A 12,149-nucleotide genomic window follows, 5' to 3' on the forward strand; every position below is an offset into this window, starting at 1 on the left:
ACTTTTTTTCCCCAGCTGAAATAGTGATTTTATATATATATATATATGTGCAAAAAAACAAAATTTCATTCTTATATATAAAGAATGAATATACTGTATGAATATAGATTTAGGTGAACATAATTTTTTCACAGCAATGTGTATAGTGAAAACAAAAGCATATAATTTTTCCAGATTTTTTTCTTGTATATCCACATAAGTACTTTTGCCTTGTATAGGTTTTTGTTTGTTTTCCATCCAGGCATTAGGAAGTTGTTTATCAAGAGTGAATACTTTTATCTTTCTTTGTGGGGAGGGTTACAAAACATACCCACCCACCCAGGTAGGCTATTTCATCTTTGCACGTGTCAGAACAGTACTTCCATGACACTTGATACCATAGTATCTTGGCACCTGACATCATTACTGGAATTCAGAAAAGTGGTTTTATTCTTATTTTGTAGGCAAAGAAGGAAAACACTCAAAATATTTTAACTTGGTGCTGGTGTGTTGCTCTGGTTCTAAAACTAATAGTTCTTGAGTTTCTATGGAGTCTTGGAACCACAAATAGGGTAGTTCACAACATACAATTTACAGTCAACTACCTAAGGTGTCTGAAGATGATTTCCATGGGTAAGTGTCTGAATTAGCTCAATTTATCCCTTCCCACGTACATAGGATTAACCAGTTCTTGCGGGTGTTCACAACACTGCCAACATGTCCCCTCTGCTGAGGGCCATGACTGAGGTAATTCTCCTTGATTTGGGAAATGTACTCTTGCCATAGCAGCCTCAGCAGATCGCAGAGGTGACTGCTCCTGCAGGAAAGGAGAGGATATCCCTTTTCAGGTAACTTAGCCAGAGTACCGAAGACTAAAATTCAGCCTTCAGATTTAGATAATTCATACTTGTATTTCACCATTTAAAAAAAATCCTCATCACACTATTGTCATGACCAAATGGCTGAGCAGCACATAACTATTGCTGACAGTCGTAAGACACAGCTCCTGCTTTCCCATTTTTATATAAATTAAAACAACAACACAACCAAACCCGTTATGTGTGCATCTGTAGGTGCAAGAAACCTATCCCTGCAATCTTAAAAAGAAATCCCTGTTACACAAAATGGAAATAAGCTGTACTTGGCCAAGAATTCATCTGCTCCTGTATATTTCACAGTGTAGGCAGTAGCGAAGTGCTTAAATCATAGCTTTCCGTCCATGGACGGGGGGGGGGGGGTAGAGGCAACAAGATAAACATTACAGGATTTTCTTTTATTTTATCAAAGGTAAACACAACACTAATTTCAGGGACACTTATTCAAAGGATAAGATATTGTCATACTAACTGTAAATTTAACAGAAGCTTTGTTACCCAGAGAAGTAACTCCATACAGTCCTTCATGAGATGAATCACTGTAGTAGAAAAGCACAATGTCCCATCTTGAGTCTGTAATAAATGCATTAAAAGTGCGAACTGCTGGAAATAACAATTTGGATCTACTAGTGGGGCTGGCTATGTGCTTAGAAACTTCATTATCATCATCAGACAGCTTACTGATGCTGACAGAATGAAACTTGTCTGAATCCTTAAAACTCCCCCACCCCTAGAATGAGTTGGTTACAGTCCTCAGTTTCTTAGAGATCGGCCACTCCATGATGAGTGATACAGGTGGTTAAGAGGAGGTTGTGGTGGGTTAGTTCACAGAAGAGTCTTCCTAGGAGCAGCAACCTGTCACGAAAGGCTTCCCTGTTACCTTGCTGCTTCTCTGGAGAGAAGGCTGCCAAAAAAAGATGTGGTAACTGGGCCCTTTGCACATGACTGCATGGTGGCAGTAACAACAAACAAAAAAACGTGACTGATGTACAGAAGTTTTCAGCAAAAACTTCTTGTGCAGTTGAGGAGATTACTGTGGGAAATTTCTTTGTTGGTTATGTTTAGATTGTTTTCTTGTGCAGTGCTGTTGTTTTGTGTAATCATTGTCCACTGAGATCACATTTGCGCCACTAATGGAGTGGTTTCTATATAAAGATCTGCAGAAGGCCTGTTGGGAAGAACTTAGCTGACGCTTGGGTGTCTTCAACCGTAGAGCACTGCATCAGACCCAAATCAATCATTGTCTGCAACAGCTGAGGCTTTACAATTTGCCAGAGGGCAAATAAACAGTCTTAGTGCTAATGTGCCTCTGTTAGGAGCTGTAAGAACAAGAGTGACTGTGAAACCTGTGTGGCTGAAACACTAAACGATGACTATTCCTGTGATGCATTTTCTGATTCTTTGGAAGCTGTCAGAGAAACCTAAGTAGCATGGTGTATGCATCTCTATTAGGAATATGTAGGAAAGGACAGCTACCAATTGATTGCTATGCAGCTCCTTCTGTTGTGTGCAAACTGGTGTGAGTGGAAGAAAGATGAAATTGTGCATGAATGTTTAAAAGGGAAGAGAAGCCCCAGAATGAAGTAAGGAAGAATGGAGTAGGAGGGCTGTCAGTATGTGACAGTAGGAGAGTGAACAAACAGACAACAGGCCAAAACTTATCCAAGAAGCAAAAAAGTACAGAGAAGAAAATAAGAGGAACACTTTGGGATGAACACAGAACTAGTAGATATTCACTGAAAGGCCATTTTTGCTGTTCTGAACCTACATTCAGACAAGACAGTTTCACCATTTTACCTAAATAGAAGGGATTTACCCAAACCAAACTTTTAGTATTCCCACTGAATATGAAATGTCACACATCAGCTTCTGCTGCTAATATTTATATCTCCTTCTGTGCAATCCTGATAATATCATATTTGCAGTACCGTAAGAGATGTGTACAGGTCTTGCCTGTCCTACTCTAGCAGTCAGAATACAGAAAGAGTATAGCTTCAGGAATTTTCATGTATGCAAAAGGTGCTAGTGCTTTTCAGGATGAATGAAGTTAACAGAAAACAGTCACTTAAAGAGATATCTCTGTCTTCGTAATATTTCTGCTGAGATTTCTTAGGTGTGTGCTAAACATCAGCAAGAAGAAAAATTTTGTCAGGAGCGTTTCCATCATCATATAGCCCCCCAAAAAGGCACTAGCATTTTGATTTCTTTGTAAATGTCTTTTCCGTTTTCAAAATGGAGAAAAACTTATATATATATATATATATTCAATTCAAGTTATGAAAGTGTGAAGTCAACAAGCTCCTGAAATGTTTTAGGGAGTAGGTCTCCGGGATTACAAGCAAGAATTATAGAGGAAGTTTTACGACCTATTCTACCATTTTTTTCCTGAAGTGCATTTCTGTGGGTGATTGCAAATATTTAATTGGGAAAGTATTTTACTTCAGCTATAAAACGCACCATGTTTACACTGCATACCATGGTTCAAGAGAAATTAGGTTTCGTTTGGTTTCATTTTATCACAGTGAGGTTTTGATGTGCTCAAGCGTAGAATACTGGGTAGCTGAGCAGCCACTGGCTGCTGGGTTTGTCCAGATCAATCATTAATGCTTTTCAGTCTGTTAATTCAGGAACGTTGCTGGGTTCACTGTAAATGTTCCAGAATAGAAATAGACTTTTCTTCCACTTTATGCAAAGTTAGGTAACGTTTGCTTTTTTACTTGGCACAGCTTTCAAGTTGGTGAGGGCTCCATATGCACCCTAGCTTTACTGTACTTTGCTATATAATTAAGACAGTTCAGATCATAAAGCTTGTATCTGTATTGAAACTGTCTTCAGATTTTTGGACATCCTGGATTTTGGGTAAATTCATATCTAGCTAAAATGAGTTCCAGATGAGCAGATAGACTAGAGAAGCATAGATTACTTTAAAAGATTAATGCAAGATATTCAAGGTTATTTTATACTTCTGATGTTTGGCCACTATGAACTTTCCAGTGGTGGCTTAAAGATTTTTAAGGATTCCTTTTGGCTTTGAATCTGAAGAAGTGACAGCTTTGTTAAGAAGAAGAGGGAGGACATGTAACTTAAAGCCTCTGAAGATGCAGTAGCTTACTCTTACATACTGCTGACTTGACTGCTCAGTCTGCTGGCTTCTCCTCTTCTTCTTGAATTCCTGTTCCCTGCTGAGTTACATAATGAATGTTCTCTGAACTCCCACAATTTCCACATACCTTCCCACACAGCCTCTTTCTTTTGCTAAAAATGGATGGAAGAATTCTGACTTACTTGTTGAAAAGCTTTACACAGTGCTGCTGAATCACGTCTCAACATAGGAACAAAAGCTTCAAATTCTCCTTTAAAAAAAAAAATAAAAGAAAGAAAAACACAACAAAGGGCAGAACTCCGCATCTCTAACTCTGACAAAGTTTACAAGGTATTGTTTATGGGTAAACAACTGTGAATATACTCTTAATTCTTGCAGCATCGATGTAAAAAAATTTGTATGTTAACTGCCATTTTAAGAATTCAGACCTGGATGATGCAGTTCATAGAGCTGCCAGATGACAGCAGCCAGCAGTGGACAAGTAGCACAGATGTTTGCTAGTTAGAAAAGAAACTTCTAAACATTCCCTTTACAATGATATATCAGTAAAAGTATAGGAACATTTTTAGTTGATTCTTGGTTATTTGACTCTTTTGTGGTTTAAGCTGGAGTCAAATGGAAGAAGGCAAAGCCCATAAGCAAGACCTTTACTGGCTAATTTCCAGGCGCTGTTTATTTTGAAAGTTGCTTGATATTTTGAGGTCATCAGAATCTTTACATTGCTTGGAATCAGGGCATAACAGTCTAACAAGAACATACTTTATAGCCAACTCTAAATATACTTAGAAAAGCAGTGCAAATTCACATTTTCAACTAACTCCCAGAGTATGAAAGTTTATTAGAGTAGATTTGAAGTGTGACAGGACCTTGCCAGGCCACGTAGAAACTGGGACCCTTATTTAATGGGTATTAATTTGCCAGGTGATGTCAGAAGCTTTCCTTGTCTTAAGCAGTTTTATTTAATCATTTTTCTAATAATATAAACTCCCTAAGTAGCTAAAATTTAGATGTTTTGTAGGTGTTCAGGAGAAAACTGATGTGTGAGAGAAATAAAGCAATCAACCTGGGTTATTGCAGATTCTAGCAGCCTTGCCTTCTAGTGTTGCTTTTTGGCACAGGAGCTTTCAGTGGTTCCCTGTGACGGAACGAACTGCACATAGTCTCTTCATTTAATATTTTATTTCTTTTCTGTACTGTGATGAGTAAGCCTGCTGGTTTATTCCCTGTGCCTTTAAAGTCCCTGTCCCTGGGTCCGTCAAGTCTGCACCTATAGAACAATTTTCATGCTTAATGGATCTTTACCCTACACGTTTTTACCTTCCAGGGAGTTTCTTAGGTGGTTTTACTCAGTTTTTCACCAGAAGATAAATTCTTCCCTTGCTCTCAAAAACATAGCAGCTATACTGGGTAAGCTGTTGGTCTAACTCTTCATTTTACAGAACAACGAAGATATACTGAGGAGACTGGGGAAAAATGCTATCCCTCTATACCCTTACAGTGCTGAAGATGTCTCTCCTTGCTAAGCTTTGTTCAGGTGGCACCTGTCAGACCACCATGTTCTTCAGACGAGCACAGTCCCTCAGAATCTGGCCGGCGGTGGTTGCTGTTCAGTGCTTCTGGATGGACTCGTGGTACAAAACTCTGTGTTGCCTCCTGAGAGCCTGTACTCACAGTACAGCTGAAGAGTTTCTACATTAGTACAATTTTAATACATCTTTTTTTTCTTTTTTTTCCCTATGCTATATTCAGAGAGGGAGCTTATTTTCCTTCTTTTCTAAGCATGTGTTAGACCAACAGACACGTGGATTTCTGTATTCCTCTCATCTTTCTTCAGGCTAGACGTACATTCTGTATGTAAGCAGAAACAATACGTGGGCTCCGCACTGCAAGTCTCTCAAGGCATGTTGGGAATTAAGATCAGAGTCTTAAAGGCATTCCTCTGTTTTCCCTGTCCTAGCTCTGTAATTCTCATTCTCAAATTCTTTCTATTTTCATCCAGCATTTTAAAGGTGTTTTGGAGGACTTAGGTAGATCTGTTCTACTGCTTGTAACTTTCCAAATGCCAACCCCACCATGCACCAGTTTTGTTTATTAAAGATTTCATTAAGTCTGTCACTTGTGTCAAATGAGTGTGGGGGGGATGGGGGAAGTGTGGAAGGTGAGGGGAAATGAGACTTTGAAATCATCCAGGACATGAGTTTGGACAAACGTTCATTTTTTGGCTGGCAAAAATATGCGAGCAATAATTGCAACATTGTAATCCCCTCTCATAGAGAAGGCAGGCACAGATTTCTGCTCTACAATCCTCCTGTGAATGATTAAGGCATAGGAGGAATCGTTCTTCATAATGGTTGCATTAATTTCTTGGTCATCCTTAAATTCTAGTTGGTTACTGGCATTCCTTTTCAGCACGTTAAGGGTTTTGCTTATTTTCCCTCTTTATGACCTATTTTTTTCGTTGATAGCAGAGAAGAAAGTTTTCATGCTTTCAAACATTACAAGGAGTTAAAAGCACTGTGACTGACTCACCCGCTGGCTACATCTTAACGAGTTTACACAAAATCAGAGTCCAATTATACACTGTGTTTGTTATCAACTACAATGAGAAGATGATAAGGAAAGACTGGCCCAGAGGGTAGGGACTGCATATGCTATCATGGTTGGTGGTAAAAACATCGATAACATTTAAATTTTGTTTTCAAGTTTAAAGGGAAACTTCATAGTTGTTTTTTTTTTTTTTAAAAAAAATACTATTATTATTATTAAAACAAATTTCTACTTTTGTCTAGGATTGTCAGACATTTTTACTGATTAATTGCAGTAACCCCTGTGTAAGGGCTACCCAGTATGCCATCCATTCTGTCAGTCAGAGTGAAGCATTGCTTTGTGGTTTCTAAATTCATGTGCAACGCATGGTGTGCTTTTCTGGATTACTGCATGTATATACAGTTTTTATAAAAATCAATAGTTCTGTCAGTAGAAAATCTACGTTGGAGTATTTATATCTGTAACTCTCACATTTACTTCTGCACCCAGGAATATATTTTGTACCCTTTAACAGTGTTTTATGTATCCTTTTGGGGATGGGGACAGGACTCCAGATTATATTCTTGAATTCTGCTTCCTTCTAATTCATGGCTGTGTAAGCCCTCTCAGTATTGGCATGATTAGCTTCTTAATGTGAGATTCAGAGGAAGATCCTTAATGTAAGCCTTAATCTAGGAAGCAAAGTAAGTAGCAAAAGAAATACAAATCTGCTTCTCTCCTATAATGCTGAGTAAGTAAATCTGATTGCCTGTGGCAGTAGCAGTTCCCTACCAGCCTGAAGTGATTGGAGAAGCAAGTTGGCCATTGACAAGGTGTTTAAGAGCCTTGCATGGATTATTTGCCAAATACAGGTGTCTGCCAGCATACGTCAACAAAGGAAGAAAAATAACATTACCATTACCACTGAAGCACTCTCCATAATAGAGAGAGAGAAAAAAAATTAATGATGAGACTCAAGTGCAATAAAAGCAGAAGGAAGGACAATGGGAGACAGCAACAAAGCCTTGTCAGCCTGGCACGTTGCTGTCCTTACAGGACTCTGAGCATCTTTACCCATCTACCTACCAGCTGTTTGTAATGAATCCCAAAAGGAGATTTATACAACCACCAGGTATTAGCTGGCATCCTTTGCCAGTAGATGTCCTGCTGTGAGAAATACTCTGTCATGTTAAAATAATGATTGTTTTTTTGTTTTGTTTTGTTTTGTTTTTCTAACATACCTAAATGTCTTTGTTCAAGCTTAACTAATCTATGACATGTAGTGTCTCTACTTCATGTCCTGTCTCTAGCACTGGCTTCTCAAAGCATTGATTCAAGGTTTCACCACATAGGAATGTTTTAATCTTCCCTGCCCCTTCCCCTCCTCCAGTTTTACTTCCGTGCTTGGAATTCGTCTGCAGGTGTGGTGGTGCCTCTGGCAGTACAAGTGTAATGGTGGGACTCAATTACAGCCCCATGTTCAGGTACTGCAGCCGGACCAAACACACTACTGGTGGGTTTTAGTGTTATATTTTATTTGTGGCATTGAGGAAAAGTGCAATAGCACCATCAGTTCCATCATTCTCCTCTGAAAAGCATTCATGCAAATCTCTTTCATTTTGGAGTAAGAAAGCAGTGCTGTGTTCCTTCTGCATAGGATGTGGCTTATGTGCAGAGACCACTGGCTGCCTTCCTGTGCGTGAAGGTGTGGACACACAGGTTTCCAATGTGGCTCCAATTCAAGGCTTGGTGGCACAAGGCGGTACCACAGTGTAGGTGTTAAATGTTGGTTGTGTCATCTGCCGGGTCTCACGATACAAAAGACTGTGCTGTGACTTTTCCACAGGTAATGAGCAAGGGCAGCCAGGCAAGACTTATGCTGCTGAGCTCCAGCAGTCCTGGAGCAAAGGCAAGTTTTCAGGGCCGCCAGTAAGTTGGTGTGGGTGAGAGCAGCACTGAGAAGTGAAAGGATCACTGATAATCCTGAGTGTTGAAAAGAGCAGGAACTGTGTTCTCAAATCTGATAAGGAGCTGATATGTAACTATGAAGATGGCATTAGAAAGCAGTGGGCAAATAAAAAAACTTAAGTCTTTTGTGAAGAAGCTTTATATATTTTCTACAAGCTGTGATCTGTAGATCTGTACTTTGCAGCATTGTATTTTAAGGTGCATACTTCTTAGATTTTCCCAGGTTTATTTCCTATAGCTTTATCTGCCTAGTACTTTGACAATTTACTGTTCAGCTAGTGGACCAGTGCAGAAATCTTGAAAATGACTGAAAAGCCAACTCCACTTTTTGAACAGCAGTATTTTTGTTACTGTTCTTCCATAATGCTTTATGGAAGCCCTTAGTAATTAAATGAAAATAGTAAACCATTTACTGTTTTACATAAGAATATTAACATGAAATGTCTTTCTTCTGAGGAACAAAAAATAAAATCTTTGAAATATGTTTTTGGTTTTCTAAAGCATCATGAATACACAGCTGCAGTTCCTCTGAGGTCTGATTTTTGTGCAAGACATTACTTTGTCCAGAGCCTCAAGCTGAGATTTGGCAATGGGAGAAATCACCAAAAAAGTCAACTGTGTAATTGTTTGGGTAAATCAGTTTAGAATCAATTTTATATTTTATTAGAAAGGAAGCAAAAATACCTTTTTTTTTTTTTCAGAAGCATCTTTTATCCTTCTGAATGACTCACAAAGAACATGAAATGATTTTTTGTTATGTAGAGGTTTATTCCTTTCACATACATGTTGTGGGTGGAAGAAACATCTGGTGGTTAATTCATTATTTCTAAAACAAAGAAGAGAATTGCAGTGAGTGGGACAGCCATGGCATCCTGTATCAAGTCCTGTCCCATTATTAGAAATTTCTTTAAAGCACTGTCTATAAATATGAAAGAACTCTCCCCCTCTTTGTTCTCACTCTAGGAAGATCCCAAGATCCAAACCAAACTTAATGCACAAACTTCTTAATTAGAGAAGCGGTAACTGTTTTTTTAAATTTATTTATTTAATTTTTATTTAATTTTTCTATGCAGGATCTGTTTGCAAAATGCATTTAATTGACTTTGCAAGTGAAAGGACTTGGGGTTGCAGTTTGTTTTTGATATTCTCAGGAGGAAATTGTTTAGTCTTAGTAGTAATGATTCATACTTTTCGGGTTAGGTTGTTGATGATTGTATGCTGTGTGTTTTCCATCCTCCATGTTTTGCATTCTGCTTAATTAAGTCTGGAGACATACTAGCATATCATTTAAAAAAAACCACAAAACACAACAGCAGAGAGAACCCAGGAATAACAACATGATTGCAATTCAGATGCTGAACTAAAGGAGTCATTTGACTGCAGATATTGGATCGATGTTTTGCTACAGCTGCATCTGACTGCTTCTCCACAGGAATTTCCAAGTGGTATACAGGACTTGAAGAACTGGGGCTTTGCCTGTGTGTTTTTTTTTGTTGTTGTTTTTTTTTTTAATTGGTTTGCTGAAATCATCGGTAATACTCACATCTAGTCTCTGATACAATCTGCAAGAGAATTAGGAGTTTGCTGTTTGTGATCAAGTCTTACACTGAAAGTACACTGATCAAATAGGTACCTCAGGGACAACCAATGCAGTTCTGCTATCCTCAAAGAACAGGGACATATGTAATGTATTATGTTTGAAGTAAAAACAAACAAACAAAAAAAAACAAACCACAAATGACAACAAAACCATTTATTTTTATTTCCTAAATATAATATCCCTTCTCTTTTTGAAGAGGCAGTTGTGGTGCCCTGTGGACCCTATATGACTGAACATTGCAGATATGCTGCCTGTCCTTGCATCTTTCGCCAGTGACAGCCTAACCTGCAGAATGAGTATTCCTGTGAAGTTGTGGCAAAATAGCGTGTGTGAGAAGATATGCTGAATAAAAGCAGTCAGTATCCTGATAGGAATTTTCATCCTGGTGCTTAACTAACACATTGCATGCTGAGAAATAGTTTTTTCCTTAATTTACACGCCCTTCGTGAGTTTTTAACCTCACTTTCAAAACTACTTCATGTGGAGAGCAGGTTTAGCTTCCTGGCTTTTCTCCACATTTTGGAAAGAAAAGCTGACAGCTGTGCTTTGTTCCCAGTCCAGTGCTTAATGGCCGCAAGGTCAGGTAAAGCAGCAGAGCGCATCGTGCTTGGTGCCCTGCCCGCTGCATGGATCCCCAGCATACCAGCAGCACCGTACCCAGGGCAGCGGTGGTCCCCACCCACTAGTGGGCTCGTGGCATGCAGTGCCACAGGATTTTCAGGTTGTTGTACTCCCTCCCTATCACGGTGGCAAAGGTCTCAATAATAGAGACAGAAGCTGTAAAATCAATGCAGAATATATAAGCAATGTGTTGATAGATACCTAAAATCACATGCAGTTTGCAAAACTAATGACAAATTTCAATATGAATTGTCAAGCTACCACGTCAAGAAAAACTGGGCAGCTTCCTTAACTCTCAGCCTGCTATAATCAATAGATGTCTTCCCTGAAACTTTATTGTCTGCCTTACAAAGATGTAAAAAAAAAAAGAAAAAAGAAAAAAAAAATATTAAACCCCCAAACGTAATGTTAAATTTGATGCATACTTAAGGCATAACACTAGCTGAAACAAAAATAAAACATAGATTATATGCTTATAGTTGAATTCCTGCTTGTTATCCCATTTCTGGTGACTTCATGGTGAGTGTGCAGGTGAAATTTTGCCCCTGTTAGAAGATACCTAGGGAACATGGTAACGTTGTGTGTGCCTGCTCTAGTGATGGTAAAACAGTCTGAAGGGTCTGCAAGCACACACAGCCATGAATGCTGTGTTTGCTTTTACATCGAAGCATATGCCATGTGTGGGAGCCGCCACATACAAAGCAGCTGAGGGGGTCATGGGATGCCAGCACAGATTAGGATCTCTGTTGTGATATTCCTTAGTGCCCTGGGTCGCTTTAGTACTTGTCTTGCAACACTGGTGAGTTACAGAAGCACAGAGCACTAGCTGATCTGTGTGTATGTAATACCGAGAGAGCTGAGGACTCAGATCATGTCAGATAATTCTTTGCTTATATGAGCAAAGTGCAGAGCACAGTTCTTTCTCAGTGAAGAGAAAGAAAAGAATAAATTAAATATGTATTTTGAGCAGATAATTCAAAACAGCAGGTTGTAATTTACCCTTACAACTTCAGGAGTCATGTGTGAAGAATCTTTGGAAAACAGATTTGATCTGCCTTTTTAGACACTATTGTCCCTTCTCTACTGCAGTCTGTTCAGTGCTCACTGTGGAATACAGTCTTATATCTAAAATAGGCCTCTTTTTATTTCTAGTTCCTTGTCAGTTACTGCTTATCTTTGATCTGTGTCATCACAGTTGTTGCTGGAGTAGCAGATTATGATTTCTGCCATTAATGATACCACTATTCCAGTTGCCAGAGCAGGAAGAATTGCTGAATAGAACTTGTACTGTGCATTGATTATCTTCAGTTTAAGGGACTACATAATCACCTTAGTATTTTTATTCAACACTACGGAGAAGATTTTCAGCTGTAGTTGAGATTTTAGCTTTAGTTCCTGCTTTGATTTTTACCTCCAAATTATGCTTTAAAAAATCATATATGTATTCAGTTTCTATATGACCTCTGGATAAATTTCG

This window comes from Aythya fuligula, chromosome 13 (genome assembly GCF_009819795.1).
Source record: "Aythya fuligula isolate bAytFul2 chromosome 13, bAytFul2.pri, whole genome shotgun sequence".
Taxonomy (NCBI): Eukaryota; Metazoa; Chordata; class Aves; order Anseriformes; family Anatidae; genus Aythya; species Aythya fuligula.